Raw genomic sequence first — 23002 nt, 5'->3', positions numbered from 1 at the left:
TGATGATAGCAGAGCAAGCTCAGCCTCTAAAAACAAGGTATATCCACATAACAATGCCTGGAACCATTATCTTGTTCAATGTAGGATATGGAATGTAAAAGAAGGGACCATAAACTATATTGCAAGTGAATGTCCAGTGCATAATCAGTGAAAAAGAGATAGGATGCAGTGGCTAAAACCCTCAATGAAGTCTGTTCAAGGCATCAGATGGCATACAGCAGAAAGTAGTACAACAAAAAACGTGAGAGTTGTAGAAAATGAGCAGGAAAAATTACTCTACAATCACACTAGAGAACGGACAGCATGATACAGGCACACTAACCAAACCTGACTGTGAGAAACAAAAGCATAAACAAATTATCACTCATAGATGTCTCAGTACTGAGAGGAAGAAATAGAAAAAGTACCGAGACTGCAGATTGAAATGAATGTAGGTAGTGCCCATAATTACTGGAGTACTAGGCTTAAAAAAATTCTATGAGGAGAAACTTGTATGAAATGAAAGCTAAAGCAGCCTCAGGACTCATTCAGAAGAGAGCGCTACTAGAAACAGCAAGTTTAATAAGAAAAGTGATGGAGTGCTAAGGAAGTAGCCGAGACCCCTCCATTATAAACCACCAGTCTAGAAAGATTGTGATATACGAAAAAAATAATAGTAATAATCGAGAAAAGAACAAATGGATAGTACCTTAAGCACAGTGAATTTGAGTGGCTGAAGCAGCTTGAAACTGAAAATTCATATCTGTCGACAAAGACCCTAACAAGAAAAAAGAAAGGATCACCTGCCTAATGATGTAGATGTTGGAAAACAAACAAATGCAGGGCCAGTATTGGAGGCACACTTTGAATGTAGCTGAAGATGGCACCTGGCAATGGCTGTTCAGGAGAGAGCTCAAGAAGGAGACTGAGGGCATGTACGTGCAAACCATCAATTACATCAGAAGTGAACACCCTATAAGAAGAAGCATAACTCCTTCTCCAAAGAATTGCACCGGAAGTCCTACAAAAAAGGGCATTCCATGCACAGACAAGTCGTACAACCATACACAGGGAAAATTACTGGAATCGTTAAAATAAATGTAATATGATACAATGATGTAAGGACTGACCAAATAATACAGAGTCGAAGGTCGTACAGTGTCTCTAACAGATGTAGCCATACCAGGGGGGAAAAAAAGGTAAGTATAAAAATCAGAAAAAAGATAGGCAAGTCCTGAGATCTAAAGATGGAAATAAGGAGGCTATGGGAAGCTGACGTGGAAGTACCACCTATTATCCTGGAAGCACTATGAGTAATCCCTGAAGACCTCAGGAGAAACCTGGAGCGAAATGGAAGTTGAAACCTCTACCCAAGTTGGCTATAGCAAAGACAATTAGATAAGGTCAAATCCTCAGGAGCTACTTTGCACCCCAAATCTAGACTCGTAGATACAGCCTGGAAAGGGCGTGAGCGGAAACAACAACAACAGCAAAAATAATAATAATAATAATAATAATAAATTCCATCATCATGGAAACTGAGAAGTTTAACGCTCCATGTAATTTTGATTTATAACGAGTCAGAATTATACAATAAATGCTCCAGAAAATGAGGCTTATGTTGAGTGCCACCTATCTTTTCATATTTCCCTGAAGAAATCACCGTGACCTCTGCTGTTTATATTACCTATATTTCACAATTATACATCACAACATCTTTGAAACATATTGACTCTTAGTCTAGTATGACGCTCTAATAACAAAGCCTTGCATAAAAAAAAAAACGCTTTTTAAATTACCTAGAGCATTATCACTCTCATTCACTTAAAGTCTCCTGAACTTTTTCCGATATGATTCCTTTGCATCTCCTCTCTTAACGTTTTCTTTAATCATCTTTACCCTTCACATACTTGCTTTATGGTGTGTGATCCCTGACCCATTTTTTTTTTTTTTTTACTTTGTACATTTAGCTTTTTATTCCGTTTATTACTGTATCTTAAAAGCATTTATACACTTTATACAATTTAAATATTTCTTTTATTCAGATGTTCATATTTTCTTCTCAATTTCCCATAATATAACTGTTTTATATTTATGAAGAAAACATATTTTGATCTTTGTGCTGTTACAATATTATTTTAGGTTTAATTCGAATTTCAAATTGCTAAATCTTCATCTGCAAAGGATATTAGGTTTACCAATAGCTATTCACCTTGCACTAAGCTTATACGTCGTTATTTGATTTACATCGCTCTCATACTTAGGAAAGCTTCTTCTTGCGCTAGTCAGTCACTGTTCAGATGAGGTGAAAGTAAAAATTAATATTTGACATGAATCCTTAACGCTTACCTAACCATTGCATTTAACTTTTAAATAGAGTAAACAGAATCAGCAAAAGTTCAGATGAAGATAATGCAAACCTTCGAGTTGCTATCATGAAAATCCTCCATGTCAATAGAAGCATCATTTTATTTTTATTTTTAGACTTCATTCACTTTACTAGTGCAATAAAAGAAATGAGTAATAAAATAAACACCAGGGTTGATATTAATCCATAAAACTGAAAGAATATATGTGTAATTTTTCTCAGATTTAACATGTGTAAGAAACAGATCACAATCCTCCAAAGATGAGACGTATATCTGTATTACAGAAGCGTAATGAGGAGTTTAAAGTTAAAGGTTATATTATCGACAGCTGTCACTATTATAAAGCTGTTTCTAACAAAGAAACGGCTATATAATAGCACCAGCATCCTCAGCAATATTCGCTTTCATCAAAATTAGGGTTTATCCCCGGAGTCTCCTCAATTCAACTTTATTAACAATAAACTGGAAAGATCAAGCAAAAATAAATTTATATAAAACATCTGGCCTTATACCTCTCAGTGAACTGATGAACCATCAGGCACATGATTCACACTTCTGTCAAAAGTCATAATAGACGCCAATCGAATCATTCAATCGTCATCCACGTGAACCAGAGGTTGTCTATTTTCTTTTTTTAAGCATTTATTAAATTTTCATGTTAATTGGACAAAATAGAGTAGCATAAAAGCCTTATGTGTTAACTTATTGGTTTATCAAATAGAAAAAACAATATAAAAGTTATGTGGTACGATATCTCATCTCATATTACAAGATTAGATACACACCTCTGCTTCATGTAGAAGCACCCAAGTTATATTTTAATAGTGAATGAATATTATTCAGCCAAAGAGGAGTATGTTCCCGTTTCACAGTACAAATCGCAGTTTACAGGAATTATCGCATGTTGCGCAAAACAAGCAGGAAACATCCATTTCATGCTTTGCGTCGTAACACCTCTGAACTTTTAAAAGATTTCAGGTTTTTAAATAAAAAATAAAAACCAAAGAAAATTTAATTTTCGTTATTTCTAAAACTGATTGACAAAAGAGAATGAATTTCAAAGATGGTGTAAAAGACTATTTTTGAAAGAAATTCCTTATTCTTAACCATTAATAGCTGGACTATGTAGTTTAGTAATGAATTCAATTGCCAGTTTCCAAATGTACGAGCAAGATGTCCTCCATCAGTTTTGAAGAAAACCACGAAAAATTCTTATTTTCTTCCTTATTTTAATCTTGGATTTGAATTTTGTACTTACCAAGCTGATTTTACATTCAGTGATTCAAAGCCTCTAAAATAATTAAACATATGATGAACAGATTATAAGTAGAACAGTTACGATGACAACAGTATACACATGAATATAAATGTGTGCTTTAATCAGCCTGTTATGAAGCATCAAAATATTTGTTAGCGAATTTTGCACTTGATAAAAATGAAACAGCATCTAGTATCATAATAAGTAATGGAATAGGAGTAAGAGCATGTCGGTGCTTTTGTTGTTGCACAAGGATACAGGGTCCACTGGATGATGATTACGACAGGGGTATTTTTTTAATATTATTTTACGTTCATCATCCTTCAGCTTTATACTTTGTCAACTTGCACTACCCTCCCTACTTCTCCGTGGCCCCACCAACCCCGAAAAACATTGTTACCGAATTCATATATTTATATTGTAGGAGTATTGTGTATTTTTTTTTTTTTTTGTTTTTGCTACCATTGCTCTTTAAACGTGTTGTTAATTTAAGCCCTTTTATCGCTATGGAACGTGCATACCCATTGACGAAATTATATCTAATTCTCTCTCTCTCTCTCTCTCTCTCTCTCTCTACAATTTGCTTTTTTTCTGTGTTTATCTTGTTTATTTCTAAACCTCTTCATGGTCTGTCTAAACAGTGAATGTCCTTTTTCAGAATTCAAAAACAAAAACACTGCCATCAATATTGGAAAACCTTATTTTTTTCAAGGGTTCTTTTTTCAGAATTTGCGGGCAGTAAAAATGCAACACAGAAAGCTAGGAACAAAAGAACAAACACCTCAACAAAAGTTCAATATTTATTTATACAAAAGAAAGAATAATGGTTGGTAAAAATAAATCAAAAAACATATATATCAAGAGGAAAATGAACCAACCTTAAGATCACCTAAAACTAAACTAAACCCTAAACCAAGAGATAAGATATTTTTAAAGATGCTCAGGTACTTATAAAACTGGCCAGATAAATATATCCTAAGAAACTAAGTTTAGAAGGAAGTAGGAGAAAATAAGAGGGGAAACTTAATATTACTCCTACCTAACACATACAAACTAAATTACCCATTAAATGTCAATAAACAATTTACTACTAATTATAATATTGAAAATGTTCAGTTAATAATAAAATAAAAATGTAAATAATTACGAATTCAAAATAAGAATAAACCAGAGGCTTAGTGGATCAACTCATCAAGGTCGTACTGCAAACAGGGGAGTGCAAATCTCAGGTACCTGGCGATCCACGATCGTCTTAAAACTTTAAAAACATCTCATGAAAGCCACCCCTACGTGTCTCCACGAGTTCCGAGAACTCACTGACGCTGATGAGTAGGACAACTGAATCAAAAACAAAACGGGCACTGAGAATCCGGGACGTCGACGGATCAGCATCAAACTGCACCGTTCTCAGTAAATATCGTTCGGGATCCTCCCTGACGAACGAGGGAAGGGGCGTGGTTGATGAATGCCGCAGGTGACAAACACCAGCGACCACACACAAGGCAGCGAAGGAATAAGGAAGCCGTGATCCAAATCTCTGTATATTAGCTGCAGAAGTGTCCATAAATGCAGAGGCAAAGCGTCAATCAGTGAGGTGGAACTCGATATCTTGCAAGCAATCACTCAGCATAGATTAAACATTAATCATCATATAATATATGAATAGCAGGGATTCAGGTACTCCAGTTCTTCACGAAATTTCAAAACAGCAACACGTGCCTATTTTATTTATGAATCAGTAGCAAAAATGTAATATGGTGCATCCACACTACAGTTAAATATGACATAAACACACATCAGTAACTTATTGCTTAATTATCACAAACAACTCTACATAGAGAACGAAACTTAAGTAAATGCTGGATAATCGCATGAAGCAGTGGTTACAACTACCAGCAAGTCATTAACTTCTATTACTTCTATTCAACCGGTTTGTGATTTGTGCACGATGAGGTCAACGTGTGTTTAAAACTTTTTGTATACAATCAAACATTAAATAGCCACGTCTTACAAACTTAACACTTAGCTATTATGGTGGATATGAGTTGATTTGGACCGTAAGTAGAGAAATTGAATTCGACAAGAATATGTATCATACTGTAGGTCTGAAGTCCACTCATTGGATAATTTTACTTTCGCCTCTGTATGAAACAAAAAAGTTCGAATTGTGGCCGAGGCAGATACATTCATCATACATTTTTCAGGTTTGGTGTAAATTAATTCCGAGGTAACGTGAATTCGAAATCAAAGGGTATTTGTGACTTAATATTTCAGATTATAAAAATCACGCGTGAAATAAATAAAAATTATCAGAAACTAGACACGTGTTATAAAGTTAGCAGTAAGAAATCATAATGGCGATGGGTTGATATTGCCTCTAAATGCAGAATCCGACAAGGAAAAGTACACTAGAGTCGAAATCAACTTGATCCGTCATGTTGCAATGTTGGACGATTCTACTGTCACTTCTATATCGAACCTAAAACTCATGGGTGCGAATTTTCACCCAGAAAGATGCACTGATCACATTTAATTCCATCTGGATGTAAGTTATTCCAAATGTAGATATATTTAAGATATTTGTTGCTTGATATTCGAGATTATGACAAAACTATCACAAAGCAGCCGCATCATACAAAAGATACACTTAGCTATCACGGTAGAGCTGGCTTAATTTCGACATATTTGGTAATGTAAATTGGTAACTTTTATTTTTATTTTTTATATCAGACGTTCATTACATCCTTGCATTCAAATAACAATTTGTTTACAATACAACGTTACATAAAATTACTGTGTTCCTTTGGAATATTAGGTGCAGATTGATGGGGTTAAAATCTCCATTTAAATAGTTTTCAAATATTTGTTAAATAAAAAAAGAAGGATGAGAATTGTTTTTAAAATACTGAAGTAAAAACTTAATTTCAGTACGGACATTTTGGGAGTTAGAGGATAATGAATATGTACGGCACAATAGTGTGAGATATGTGTAACTAAAAAAGATTGTACCTCGACCTTTAAATATCCTTTAAAAAAAAAAAAGTATTAAAACCATGTTCATTCGACTAATTTTGTTTTGAAAGCACAGGTGTGTCCGGATTTACTGCCATGAAAACTCAAATTACCCCTACCTTGTCATCTTGAAAGTTTACAGAGTTTCATGGCAGCTGCTGGATATCGAGGTCAAATAAAAGGACAAAACTTAATGCTAAACACAAAGATATTTCTGATTTTCTATACACCATTGTAAAAAATACTGTATCACTTGCTAATTTTATTTATTCCAATAATGTACCTACCAAAAATATGAACAATGATTCCACACGTATACAGAATATTCAGTATAGGAAACTAGAACGACTAGGATCAAGATGAAATTTCTTTATTCCAAAATCATGGTTTTTAATAATTTTAATTAGGTTTTATCTAACAGAGGAGATTATATAGTTCTTGCGATTGAAGCTTAGCTTGCTAAATTTTAACCTTACTTTAGTTGTTTATATTTACCAATCTAAATTCTTTTTGGATGGCAACGGCCAGAAGATTTATTTAATTTACAAAGAGATATACAAACATTGCTTAGAAAATATTCTTAAATTTATCCACCTAGTAGTTTCTCATATTTCAAGGAAATTATTATGAGATATTATTAAGAATATTACCTCCTACGCTCCGCCCACCCTTTTTTTACACTAAATTTAAAGTAAAAAGACTAAGTAATTAAACAGAGCAAATGTAGTATGATTCACTATGATAATTCGCCCCTACAACCTCTCCCTACAGCCTTTTTTGGGGGGAAACCCCTTTAAATCCTTTCCTTGTCCAAATGTGCTGTCGAAATCTTCTTAATTCCAGGTGCAAATCCCTGCCAGAGATAATCCTTGCCCGAGGCCGGTCAGTGGGTGGCCGGACCGTGTGTGCTCCATCATCTTGAATTTGAACCCAGTCCCACGTAGGGCAGAGTGATCACAACGCCATCTGGAAAGGAAAGCTGTAACTTCTGCCGCTATAAAAGAGCCTGGGACTTGTCGGCGCCACCCCGGATGCCAGAGCTATGGCCCCTTGCTCCATTCTGCCATTGCCAAACACGTGGCTGGCAGCACAGTAACTTTTGATGTGAGTTAATTCCCTCCTTTGCTGGCCCCCTCATAAGAAGAGAATTCCAGCTCATAAAGAGAGGTAATGTACCAGGATTTAAGGTTTTCGTCAGCCACGTTTCCCTATTATTCTCCGACTGTGTTTCCTTTATTTTGATAGCGCGATATAATCACAGTGAGACCTGTATTGTTTATATTTTGTGCTGTTTAATTTGCAAAGTATTTACGAGAAGAGTAACGTGACCGTTTGATGTTGAGTCACGGAATCGAGTTCAGTTTGGCACCTTTCATGCAATTCCTCAATTCCCTTATTTTCAGTGCTAGAGTCGGTTAACTAACTAAGTGTTTGATTGCTGGTTAGGAGTTACCATTGTGGATCTGCATATCATCTGTGTGCTTAGCAGGCCCCCCTTTTCGTCGTTTTAAGCAGCTTTAAAGCTGGCAACCCCTGGAATTTCCCTCATTTGCTTCGCCTCATTTTTTTTTTTTTTTCAGAATTATGCTATCATTCTTCTAATGTTTCTTTTGTAAATATAATGAATTAAGTTAACCCATAGTCTATCTAAACACTTTTCTCCTTGAAGTAGCCCTTCAGGCATTTTGTGTCAAGTAAGGTAAGTTGCGCATCACCCAAGTATGCCCCATTGATTCTAGCAAAAGCACAGCTTTAAAATTACAACACTGGCGACCTCTTGCCAAGTATGCTTTTATTATCAGCGGAATAGCAACTGCTAAGCTAGTCTGCATAATTAGAAACTAACCTTCTTAATTAATATAACCCCTATAAGCACACAAGTGATCCATTTCCACAGTAAGCATCGTGTTATTATGTTTAATTTTTTGTTAGACACGAACAAAACTGTCGCTGAAATAGTGTAGGAGCTGTTAGAACATGTGCATGCAATCGAGAAGGGAGAGTTAGTATCCGTTGTGCAAGTTTTAATAGCTCCTGCATGAGGGCTTGCATGTTTTCACATAGGCAAGCTAGGAATTAAGAAGCATTACAAATAAAAAAAAGGAAATAACGCGTGTATTTCCTCCTTGTTTAGCTAGGAACGTGTGTTAGATCCCACGTGGGTCAATCAGCAATTTCCATATCGCTGGTATTCAGAGAGTTTAATCTCTCTCTCTCTCTCTCTCTCTCTCTCTCTCTCTCTCTCTCTCTCTCTCTGGTAGAGGTTAGGAATTCGCTAGGCAAAGATATTATTCTTCCTTATTGAATAAATCTCATAAATCCATAAAAATTTGTTCAGGCCATGCGAGCCAAAAATCATGGTTAGTACTTGCATTTGTTAAATTACCTATAGAAGAAAAGTGCACATATAAATCCCTTTCTTTTGGTCGCTAATTTATCCATACGTCCTACACCTCGCCGCATTTTTGGAGGAAATAAACTTTAGCGAAATTTCCCTCGTTCATTCATTACAAAAGGGAAGGCCTGGTAGCTACGCCGAGACTAAGTTGCATTTGTTCACTGTATTTGTTCGTTGTTTCTCTTCACGTGCCTGTGCTGAACCCCCTGTCCCATGGGATTGCTAAAGTAACCAAAATTAGTTCTCTAGAATAACGTAAATATTTCCTTTTCCTTTTTCCTTTAAGCACGTGAAAAATCGTTGACAGAAAATCTGTCCGTGCATGGTAAAACTAAGAATATTTTTGTGTACTTGTCATACTCTACCGAGTTTTAATTTCACGTTTTGAAATAAGCAAATTTTTTTCACGTTGCATTTTATGCATATCTTCTTTATTTTCTCTCTTTCTCTCTCTCTCCTACCGAGGAGCCAGCTACATTTCCAATTATGTAATAATCTAGCTATTTTTTACTTCACTAAGTTGCTTATTATAATTTCTTAAAAAGTAAAATTATTACTGTTGTCAGCAACGTAAATTTATTCTGCAATATAAAGTAAAACATAAGTTATTTCTTTAGTTATAATTGACTCTGATATTTAGCAGGAATATTATATTTTGGATTAATGCATCCCAAAGGTGGTGAAGAAAGAAATTATTGCCTGTTGCTGTAACGTAACTTTATCCATTTCAACCCGACTAAGGGTGTAAATGTCATCAAGGCAGGGGAGGTAATAAGCTGTAGGTCCCGTTGCTAGGTAACCAGTTGGTTCTTAGCCACGTAAAAATAAGTCTAATCCTTCGGGCCAGCCCTAGGAGAGCTGTTAACCACCTCAGTGGTCTGGTTAAACTAAGATATACTTAACTTTAGAGGAAAAAGCTTTGCATGCTGCATTGCTAGATAGCATTGCAACTCACGATGTATATAAGGAGAGTAAAAATGTTTGTATTCTAAAGGATTTAACTGATAGCAAATTGAACTTCATTGACACTTCTTACTGGTCTAGCATAAGAAAAGGGAAATATTTGCTCATTTGTAGGATTTTGGAGCCCCCATTAAGTCATGTGCCTGTGTTTCTGTTCATATATGATGATTGTTCAATCCGTGTATTTGTTCACGATGTTGAAATTAAGAAACTGGGAAACTATAAAATTCCTTCTAGGGTCGTGACATAAATGAGCTAGAAATTATATTGAATAACCTTAGAAATACGAATGTACAACAGTTTTCGAAAGAATCTAGCAGTACCATTCTTATTTTGCAACTAGTCATTTCTTTGTTGACAGCCCTACTTGATGAAAATTTTAAATATTTCTCAGCGCTTAAGTTTATATGTGAACAGCTACGTCTGGTATTCTTACAAAACTAGAATATTCGTCAGAAATCACAATTTTTTCATCTCTTTTGTACAATTGGTCCCCTCAAGGTTACAGACTTCTGAGAGATAGTGGTTAGGTAATCTTCGCAAGCTTCTCAACAGTCAAGAGAGTTTTTATTTCTAAAGATTTCAGTCCTTCCCTTGAGCAGCATGATGAAAACTTCCTTGCATATATCAAACAAAATTTAAGTCCCTTTCAGATGACAAAACAGTGAATCTACTGATAGACGAAATTCATTTAAAAGCTTATTTCGATTGCAAAGGTGGTAATATTGTAGGGTCAGCATTTGACAGCTGTGAAGCGGCAAACAGCGCGTTCGTGTTCATGGTAATTAGTATTAAGTCATCGTTTAAAGATGTTGTTCATATCATTCCCACGAAATGCATGAAAGCAGAGACGTTGCACTCCATAATTAAGAAGGTTATAATGGGATTAGAAAAGATTGGATTGACTATACTTTGCGTTATAACAGACAATAATGCCATCAATGGGAAAGCAATGTCATATTTTGCCAACCCTCCAAAGTTATCCATAGTATATGAACATCCTTTCCAAAAAACCCGACCCCTCTTTTTTATGTTTGATTCAGTTCATTTGTTAAAATGCATCAGGAATAACTGGGTGGGACAGAAAGATAAAAAAAAAAAAAAACGATGCGATTTCCTAAATTTTCTTATAGTGGCAAGTACTTTGAAAACGAAGTTGAAATGAATTATGCTCCTCTAAATACTTTGCAAAAACTTCACTCGTTGGAAAGAAAGTCTCTTTTAAGTCATTCATACAAGTTGACCAAAAGGCACTGTGGCCATCAAGTCTCGAAAGACAAAATGTGAATCTAGTATTAAAGGTTTTTAATGAGTATGTAATTGAAGCTCTGTTAACTTTTGGAATGAAAAATTCCCTGCCATTTTCATCTGAAGTAGCAGATTACATTAAGGTAATTCACATATGGTGGACCATAATGAATGTAAAATCCAAGTTTAAAGGGAAACGGCTTAACAACCAATATCCAACACCTCTAACCAATGATGCTGGAGATATAAAATATAAATTTCTCAATAGTTTTCATCTATGGTTACAAGTTTGGGCTGACAACAAGGGAATTAAAGGTAATTTAACAAGAGAGACATTTACAGCTTTGAAACATACAACTCATGCAATTATAGAACTTATATAGAACTTACAGATTACTGTATTTCTGAATTGAAAATGGATTACATTCTTACAGGTAAATTTCAAACAGATAATCTAGAAGAAAGGTTTAGTAAATACCGTCAGCTCTCAGGTGGAAATTATATCAGTACGCCAAGTTTTTGAATTAGAGAAAAAACTCAGAATGATGTCAATTCTTAAAAAATCTTTACCTATAAATGGCAAACATGTAAATTTAACAGAATTTGAGGAAATTAAGTGGGAGGAAATGAGTAACACTGAGCATGTTAATCTAGATGATTCTGATTTGAATATTGGCAAGAAAGATTTTGACGAATGTAAAGAAGTGATTCCAGTCATAGTGTATTTAGCTGGTTATTGTTGTTACTCTGTTGACAAGAAGATAAAATGTTCATCTTGCAAAGAACTTACGACCCATTCAAACGATGAAGAATTTCCCCATACTCACAGTTACATTAATGGTGTCAGCGGAGGTTCCCTTTTACACCCAAGTGAAATAACAGTAAATATTATCATGCTTAGTTACATAATTCTTAGTAAAATTACTAAAATGGAAATTTTCTTAAGAGCAAAGAATCAACGAAATATGGCATTGGCTCTCATTATGAAAACTCTTACTGACAATGACGCTCGATTTCCAATTGACGTCTATGATGCAGGTCATAACATGAAAAAAATCTAAAAAATGCTTGTGTGGGCTTCTACAAATTCACTTTTAAACAATTTTTGTCAAAAAGAAAATGATTCATTGGCATGTGGTAAAAGTCTAGGTAAAAAACGAAAACTGCAAACTTTAACTAATGATAAGAATTAATAATATTTTCCCAATTGATGTTTATACCTTCATATTTAACTTAGTTATTATTTGTTCATGTTTAATCTTACTGTTATTATATTCTATAAAAATGCCAAAATTATGTTTATTTTTTTTTCTTTTAGCTTTTTGTACTGAATAAAATTATATTTTAATATAGAAACCTGTATTATTTACCTACTCTGTTTACCTTAGATTTTGATAACTTCAAGCTTTTAACTAAAATAAAGTAAATGTAGAAGAGAAAGAAAGTGAGAGTAAGTCGAGATTCTCTCTACATGATGGGAAGCAAACAGTAGTGATAAGGACGGTCAAGGTCTCAGCCAGGTAGCGGCCATACAATAGACCCATCTTGCCTACGTCATAATTCAGTGAGAGGGCCTTCTCTATAGGTGCCCGTGCGCCACCCCAGACGCCAGAGCTATGGCCCCTTGCTCCATTCTGCCATTGCCAAACACGTGGCTGGCAGCACAGTAACTTTTGATGTGAATTAATTCCCTCCTTTGCTGGCCCCCTCATAAAAAGAGAATTTCAGCTCATAAAGAAATGTAATGTACCGGGATTTAAGGTTTTCGTCAGCCACTTTTCCCTATTATTCTCCGACTGTGTTTCCTTTATTTTCATAGCATGATATAATCACAGTGAGACCTGTATTGCTTATATTTTGTGCTGTTTAATTTGCAAAGTATTTACGAAAAGAGTAACGAAATCGTTTGATGTTCAAGTCCTGGAATCGAGTTCAGTTTGGCATCTTTCATGCAATTCCTCGATTCCCTTATTTTCAGTGCTAGAGTCGGTTAACTAAGTGTAAGTGTTTGATTGCTGGTTAGGGGTTTCCACTGTGGATCTGCGTATCATCTGTGTGCTTAGCAGGTCCCCCTTGCGTCATTTTAAACAGCTTTAAAGCTGGCAACCCCCCTGGAATTTCCTCATTTGCTTCGCCTCAATTTTTTTCCAGAATTATGCTATCATTCTTCTAATGTTTCTTTTGTAAATATATATAATGAATTAAGTTAACCCCAGAGTTTATCTAAACACTTTTCCCCTTGAAGTAGCCCTTCAGGCATTTTTTTCTGTTTGTAATTTTAGCTGTCTCAAGGCCAGAGTCCAGATTTTGTGTTAACTAAGGTAAGCTGCATATCAACCTAGTATGCCCCATTGATTTTAGCAAATCCGCAGCTTTAAAATATTAAAAACTTTTCCAGTAACCCAGACATTAACATAACCAGACGAGATAAGCGACTATATACAGGATAAAGAAGATATTCTGAAGGATACCAATAATTTATTGAGATAGTTTGTCCAAAATATCAACCTGTCTTTAATGTGGACATTAATAAATTACTGAAAGATTTCAAAAATCAAAACATAATGGAAGGCGCTCACCAAAACGTATTCTTTTGGCACATCTTATGGAATTTTCTATTGGTTTCTGAAAATACACGAAGAAAATATTCTTTTAGGGCCTTCTACAAGAAGGTGTACAGTTCGGTATCTAAAGAGAACCGGCCATCTACAGGTGCGTTTCGTTTAACCTCAGCAGAGTCGTTCAGTAATCGGCTGGTGTTGCAAAAGCGCACCAAATCATTACGAAAGCTAACACGAGAAACGCGTGCTAAACTGCACTCGAGTTTTGAGTGCAACTCTTCCGCCAGACGTCATACTTTAAGCGCTTATGTCCACTCTCTGGTATCTACAGTAGGTGACCACAGAAGGCCAATTTGATTTCTGACTCCTGTGTTTTTCTTTAAGTCGTTCACATTCTTTGTACCTATCATGTTTGATACAAAAAGTTCATTTTCGAAGCAGAGAGCAGGTATCCCCTTTAACGTATAACAAGAAAATATTTGAATTGTGGGTAACTGGGATAAATTTAAAAATGCAGAAAAAAGTAATAGAAGTAAGGGCTAACATCCGCCTAATAATTCCGTATTTAATGTTAAATAACCATCTTTAGTTTTTTTTCTAGATAACTACGATGGTTTTCCTTTACTCTTTTCTAGTACCGGAATTTCCTATAGTTGTGTAAAACAGGGAAAATCAAGTAAAATTCTAACAGGGATAAACTCACATTTTTTGTTACCAATTATTGTAAAACATCACATAGTAAATCTGTACAAAATGCCTTACAAATAGCATTCATATAATGCAGTTTGTAAGCGTTCATTGACATGTGTTGCCATATGAAGGTCCAAATATAACCATGCAAAAACTAATAAATTTGTCACTAACAGAATTAACTTTCTCAAAAAGTTGCAAATGTATTCTGTTTTTTTTTTTTTTTTGCCACAGAATACCTCCAGTAGCAATAGAGTGTGCAGTAAGGCTTCTACGATTTAAATTCCCACCCCCACAACGTATTTGAAGGCGGTCATATCACAAGATAAAGCATCTTCGGAGATAATACTCTTTCGTCACTTACAAAAAATGAAGCAAGATACAGAAACTCTGAATGGAAAATAGCCATATGGCACATCATTCCAAAACTGCGTCCTATCACTCTTCCTCTACAGTGTCTATAGCCGTAAATTCTTGGAGTTCTATTCAGGATGTCCGGTTGATAAGGTTACATCAAATGTCAGCTCATCCAAAAAGTCTTATGTCAGCAACAAAAACATGAGGGAAATGGAGTTCAATAGTTAATGGAAACAGGTTGTTTTCCGGCAGATCTAGTTTTTTTCAACAACATCATTTTATCATAATTAGATTCTTTAAAATGTGTGAATCATCCCTATGGCCAAGCTCCTACATCAATAACATTATAAAGGCTGATTAGTATTGCCACTGTAAATAACACAACAGGAGCATATGTTTTTTTTTCAGTTTGTCTGTCTGTCTATCTATCTATTTTATATCTTGATTGGTTGTCTAATTATTTGACTACTTAATTCACATTGCATGCGTTTCACTTTGAAAAATGATAAAGATCAGCAGTTGATAATTATTACTTACCATAATTGTGTTTCTTATTCAGGAGATTTTTTTGGTTTATTTATCTTTTTAATTCCAAGTAAACACCTGATGAGAAAATGGAAGGCGATCCAAGACTGCTTCTTGAAATTTTGCAGGATACAAACTTATGCAAAAAATGGCCAGCCAGCATCAAAGAAGAGACGTTAGGTGCAATTTCTTTTGCCAATCCTTAGTGAAGGATGAGATGCAACCGGCGCAGTGGCTGTTGCTGAAGGGGATGAATCAAATGAACTTGATACCGCGGGAAACGCGGGCTGCGTCCGAAGGCACAAACACGAGTCAATGATATAAGAGAGGGAAATCGAATAGAGTGAGGAAGACAAACGGATCTGAAAACCTATCATAAACCAAATGGAAAACATGCTGGTAGTTGAAATAAACATTATACGTACATATCAGCTGAAAGCGCTTCGTTACAAGGGTAAGAAAAGGAAAGAGGAGATAATTTTGGGAGAAAAGCTTTGCCTCTGAGCTTTTTCCACTCATGCGAGTCTGGGCACACGTGCATTGAGGGTCACTGAAAATTTTCAAGGAAATTACCTTGGCTAATAGGATATCTTCTAGGGCGCTGTCTACACTCTGTGAAGACTTGCAATGAAGACTTCAATATCACTGAATATTATCAACTGGAAAAGTTTGAATCAACGTATTTTCAAACATCAAATCACTTTCAAATTCGCTTCATCATACCGAATGTATAATGATAACGTTAGGTGTTTAATATTCTGTATTAACTATTTTAAATTTCCACATTATTCACATTGTAGTTTTACGATGGATAAAAGATTTTTTCAATTAATTTCTCTGATGAAATGTTGCATTTTACTTTTATGTAAACGGTTAATATCATGAGAGTAAATAATTAATTTAAAATAATTATGAAATAAATATTTAAAATTGCAGTTTTGTATTATTCTACAACAAATATTAAAATGATAGCATCTCTTTTACCGTTCAAAATGCAGTAAAAAAAAATAAAAAATCTGTACTCTGGAATACTTAGCGCAATGTTACAGCTAATTTCACCGCTGGATAAGTATATTTCCTCCTTACAGTTTCTGGCTTCACGATTCCACTCTAGACTGAATCCAAGAGCTCATCAAAACTCTTTGGTAACATTTTAGAAGGCCGAAAAAAACTTGTCGCGAAACTTTCGAGGTGTTTCAAACACATGATATTCACTTAATCTATTAGACAAAGAAACGTTTCATTTTCTTATGTGGAAGGTGCATTATGTATAAAAGGAATCCTGCCATACGGCCTTGTTGACGACGTCCACTATGCAACTACGAGTAAAATCACAGCAGCCAGTGTGTTGACTTTATTTTCCAGAGCTCGAGCGGAAGGACCTTTTGAATGTACCCTTGAAGGTCGTCGTTGAAATTATTATGCGGAAAATCTTCTATGCTGAAAATTTTCTGTTTCATGACCTTAACAAGGATAATTTGAAGAAAGTTCGGAAATGTGGTGCAGGACGATCAGGACACATCTCATTCCTAAAAAGAAATATAATTTCAAATAAATTGATAGCGTTTCCATGGGGTACCTTTTATGCCCAATTTTTCCAAAATATTTCATTCTGGAAGGGTGTCCCTTGGCAAATCATCCTCTTTTACAAGAAATGTGTGGACGAAAGTATTATCTTATGTAAATCTAGAGGCCACTAAGACTTTTTAGAACACATTAATGGCTTACATTATAAATATTACGAGTTCCTGCAACAGGACATGAAGCCTGTTCTTTTTAATTGGCAATATATTATTTTCTCCCTTTACGGTATGTTCATTGAAACTTCTGATGGTGGATTCACCATTGATTTTGTTCGTGAGTATCAAAGCAAAATTTAATGCTGGTAAACATTGATTCCCTGGAATATTACATATCTTTTTCGAATATCCTACACTGTGTCCCCTACGGAATTCCGAAAAAACCTCGAGCAGCTTCCCTTTCATATATATACATACATACATACACACACACACACACACACACACACACACACACACACACACACATATATATATATATATATATATATATATATATATATATATATATATATATATATATATATATATATATATACATATATATATATACACACACACACACACACACACACACATATATATATATATATATATATATATATATATATATATATATATATATATATATATATATATATATATATATATATGTCTTTTAAATCAATGGCCTTGTAATGCACTGATATAATATATTTCGTTAAACAGATTTTTAATGAGAGATTTTGGTATTGCGGTACAAAATTATTTTATTTTGGAACAAATAAATTAAATTATTATGTTTTTAGTTGCCTAAATCCGTGTTGCAATTAGAAGTACTGGCTCAGTCAGGTAACTACCAGAGCATGTTCCATTACTACAATCAAGTCAAACTTTCAGCTAACGTTTACATTGTGAAGGTATCAATAAATACCATGAGGAGGCGGATGATGTCTTTGCTTGTCGTTACTGATGAACGTTTTCTTTTACAAATTATTCAGTTTACAATAATCCTTTGCAGTATACTGGTTATTTGGCATGAGGTTCAATATCTATACCTCGGTTTTGGTCTCTGCCATACTCTAAACATTTCAGTTCTAGATATATCACGGGTTTAAAAAAAATGCCATAAGAATGGCTAAAATTTATCGAATTCCTTTTTACAGGCAAAGAGCATTGTGCATGTGATTTAAACATATTCAGATCAAGTTGACCCCTTAAAAACATGTTTAAGCAATGTTTTGTTAATGTATTTTGTAAATTAATCTTCTACGATATTAATGTTCTAAAAGAAGAATGATTCCCAACCTATTAAGGAACTAGTTGTTTCCTTATATATATATATACATATACATATATATATATATATATATATATATATATATATATATATATATATATATATATATATATATATATATATATATATATATATATATATATAACCTCTTTTAGATAGTCCAGAAGTTTTCCTCAGGGAACTGACATATTATTTGACTGATTGATTATGGCTACTAAAACTGGCGTAACAGCATCTAGGTTATTAATGGCGTAATAAGATGAAACAGGTTACTAAAAAGTAAATAAATAAATAAATAAAAGTAAATAAATAAAAAGGTGTTTCATATGAGAAATATCTCTCTCTTTCTCTTTATATATATATATATATATATATATATATATATATATATATATATATATATATATATATATATATATATATATATATATATATATATATATATAATCATATCTGTTCAAATATACTGCCCCTACGTACACATAATTAAATTGCATATGTATACGATTTAAAATTTGTTGAGGAGGCCCGCCTCCCTAACAAAAGTACATAACGGTTGTATGTTACAATCCTCCCCCAGAATCGTAGTAAGGATAAAATGTCCATCCCTGTCACGTCCCCAAAAGTGGAACTTATGTTTTAGGTCCCCAAGAGAGAGACATTCTACTAGCAAATGTCCCACAGTCAAAGGCACAATGCAGTTCTCACGGAATGGAGGGTTTTCTCTTTACATCAAGAACCCATGAGTGAGTCTTGTATGTCCAATCCTTAGTCTGCACAACCTCGTTTCTTGTCTCCTTGGCATATGGGGATATGATCAAGGAGACACAGATGACGTAATACTGCGCATTTTTTTTTTATTTGTTACCAATATTTCCTCAAAGGGACTGTCAAAAGTTTTAAATTTTTTGACCTACTAGAGGATATAAATCCTTATATAGCAGTAGGCATTTCCTTGGTTCTGGAGAGATGACAGCTGACATAGCCCGTGGAATTCCTTACTTGTTCCCAACCACCCCAACATGGGAAGGCACCCAACAAAAATTTACTACTTTACCTAATCTTTTAACTAGCAACAGCCATTCAAATGTCTCAAAAATCAATGTATGCGAAGAGCTAAAAGATTCTAAAGACTGAAGAACACTTCTTGTGTCACAATATATAGTAAAATTATTTCTGTTCGGAGTTACAGTTTCCTTTAAGGCCTTTAAAATTGCAAAAAATAGTTGCTTCTTTCCACATCAGGAGAGAACGCTCCAAAGCTGACGACAGTATTAGACTTTAAGCCATCTGTGAAAAATGCAGTGGAGTTATCATGTTGGGAGGCATGATCTAAAATTATTGATTTCATTGCCTCATTAGACTTTTCTGCTTTCACTGAATTAGAATATCTACTGAATACCTAATTGGTAAAGTTTCCATCCTTGGCATGTTTGATTTCCTGGTTATAAATTTTACTCCAACAACAAATGGTTGAGGTTACTTTGGGTGATTTTCATAAAATTACCATTGCCTTTCATTTCTGATACATATTCTGGCTAAGGACTCAGGGAGCCTCTGAAACCTCTACCAGTTCCAACTAGCAGACATTGGTAATGAAGATCCAGAGGCAGCTCACCAGCGTCTACAAGCATGCTGTCAGTGGGAGATGATTTAAATGCTCCTATACAGAATCTTACTCCTTCATGATGAATTGAATTAGCATTTTGAGGCTATTAGGCTTTGCTGAGGTGTACATTTTACACCCATAAATTAATTCTGGAAAGACCAAGGCTTTATATAGTCTCAACATCTGAGTTCTGTCAACACCCGAGGAAGTGTGAGACAGCACTTTCAGCATATTCTTGCATTCGAGCATTTTGTCTTAACATATTTCAGATGTGGAATCCAAGTCAGTTTGCTATAAAAAATCAACCCAAGAAATCTTGTTTCACCAACACATGGAATTCTCTGCCCATGTATGAACATATCTGGATCAGGATTGCGATGCTGCAATGTTGTTTTTCGTAAATGAGGTTCACCTGAATACCCAGGTGACACAGGGGATGTCTTGTGTTCGAATCGGTGCACTTGAATTACAAGACAATAATAATTATCGAATGATATTGTCAAGCCTGTTCGCCATTCTAAACTTAAACACAAAGACTTTCTCAGAGCTATGCAGGTTGGTGTTTCATATTGATTTTAGGAAATTTTACTACATTTTAACAGTCATAAAATCGGTTTCATTGCAATCGTTTACACATCCGGTGGGATGACCAGCAGTGACTGTAATCTACTAAACCAAAATATGCCTATGTTTAACTTAAAGTTACAGTCATATTGGATATAATTTGCTGAGAATTTTCTCAAGGGAATTTTCTCCTTTCGAAGTAACAGGATCATAAAAAATGATGTAGACCCATACTGTCCGATGTCTTTTTGTTGGTTTACGCAGCTTATAACTTTTGGATTATAGCCTATCCCTACCTTATTTTCAGCCGTTTTATTGTGGTTCTTGTTGTGGTTATTCTTGTTTTGTTGCTACTGTTATGGTGCTTGTAGTGTCTTGAAAATTTTCAAATGGTAACCAAACATTGCAGAATTAATATAGACCTATTCATAAAATACCGGTGTCAAGAATTATCTGCCTACTAATGTTAATTCAAATTTAGTCATTTGTTTTCATAAAAAAAATCGAGATCTTCATGAATATAGTCTACAAAAGAATATTCTTCTAACAACAGAGAGAGAGAGAGAGAGAGAGAGAGAGAGAGAGAGAGAGAGAGAGAGAGAGAGAGAGAGAGAGTTTACTGGCTCTTATGTATCCTTTTGTCCAACAGGGTAATCTACAAGAATGCCCCAAAAGCAAATGAATCATGGGCTACTCGTAGATTGGTTGGATCACTCATACATAACTTTTTCAGCTATCATTTATTTTTCTCTTATTTCGTTAAGTATCTTATGATGCTTTCCTACCATAGCCTTCATTTTCATAGAAATGCTACAGCAGCCTTATTTTTACCCATCACAGTAATGTAATTTGTTATCCTTTTGTAAATATATTTTCAATATAATTCGCTGTGAGCAGTTCGATGTTTTATATTGTATGATTTCTGTGTGGTAACATGCCCACAAATATTACTTTATATTAGTGTAAGTGATTTACATTTACTATGGCCATCGAGGGAAGTACACATGTATGTGCACATTCTTGTATGTGTATATTTCACCGTATGCATATATGTTATATATTGTGGGGTCGCAGCTTCTATATTGATTAAAAGTTACTCCGTTTCCAACAGATACGGGTGGAAAACTATTTGCAACAAGAAATTGATGCGTAGGCCCTCCATGACCTGTCATTGCCCCAAAATATAAGAATTTGATGTTTAGGCCTATGCCGTGTCATTACCTCAAAATATAAGAAATTGACGTGTAGGCCTATGTCCTGCATTACCTCAAAATATAAGAATTTTACATGTATGCCTAATCTTACAATGATATTAAGACATTGACATGCAGGATTGTGATGAATTAGCACCCTAATATCGGAACTAGCTGCATTTCAGTTGACGTGGTCTATGTGGAATCGCTTATGTAGGCCAACACCAATTTAGAAGAAAAGAAGCAAGATGCTTATGTATTTAGGCTGCGCATGATTAAGTAAAAAAAAAAAAAACATGCACAGACAGAATGATCCAAGATCTTCGTAATGATATCATATAACTTAATATATCTTTTATCGGGTATATCAATACTTCACAATTCCGGAACTCAAATCTGCAATGTCATCGTTCATGCACGGTGCCCAATATGACAGAACGGAGTCAAATCAGTAGTGGTAATCATTTGGGGTCTTAACCAGTGTGACGTCATTCCCCTTTCGAGAGCTTGCCAATCACTGGCGTGCAGTGGGCGGGGCTTACCTGCAAAGGGCCACGGATTTTGCTTATAATCAAGGCCACCGAAAACAGATCTATCTTTTGGTGGTCTCGGTATAATGCTGTATAAGCCGCGAGCCATGAAACTTTAACCACAGTCATGTTGTGACCTATCCTATATCGTTGCCAGAAGGACAATTATGGCTAAATTTAACCTTAAATAAAAAAAAAAAAACTACTGAGGCTAGAAGGCTGCAATTTGGTATGTTTGATGATTGGAGGGTTGATGATCAACTTACTAATTCCCAGCCCTCTAGCCTCAGTAGTTTTTAAGATCTGAGGGCAGGTAGAAAAAAATGGGGACAGAAAAAAGTGTGGACGGACAGACAAAGCCGGCACAATAGTTTTCTTTTCAGAAAACTACAAAGAACCCAGTCTTCACGCCATTTGTAACGTTTAAGTTCTCAGAAACAGCTGATTGAGCCTACTAACAAAAGCATTAGGAAAATAATTTTTAGCTTGCTATAAGAAACGAATTTATTAATGGAATTATTATTTTTATTTTTATACCAAATTATAAAAAGGGTATACAAAGGTAAACTAGCATATCTTATGTCAAGGTAAAATCCCTCAAAATCACTGTTTGCCAGTTCGCTTGTTTGCGTTGTAAGCATACCTCAGTTCCCCCAACTCTCTCTCTCTCTCTCTCTCTCTCTCTCTCTCTCTCTCTCTCTCTCTCTCTCTCTCTCTCTCTCTCCCGGTACTGTTGATATACTTTAATGAAATATGAATTACTTGATCATTAACATAAAAATAGGAAACTAAAACTACAGAGAGTTCAAGACGCCATCGAATGAGTGCATGCATACATACGTATGTTTACCCTTTTCTTTTTCCTTTTCTTGATTTAACTGTACCGC

This window comes from Macrobrachium rosenbergii, chromosome 2 (assembly GCF_040412425.1).
Source record: "Macrobrachium rosenbergii isolate ZJJX-2024 chromosome 2, ASM4041242v1, whole genome shotgun sequence".
NCBI lineage: Eukaryota > Metazoa > Arthropoda > Malacostraca > Decapoda > Palaemonidae > Macrobrachium > Macrobrachium rosenbergii.
This window is presented reverse-complemented; position numbering follows the sequence as displayed.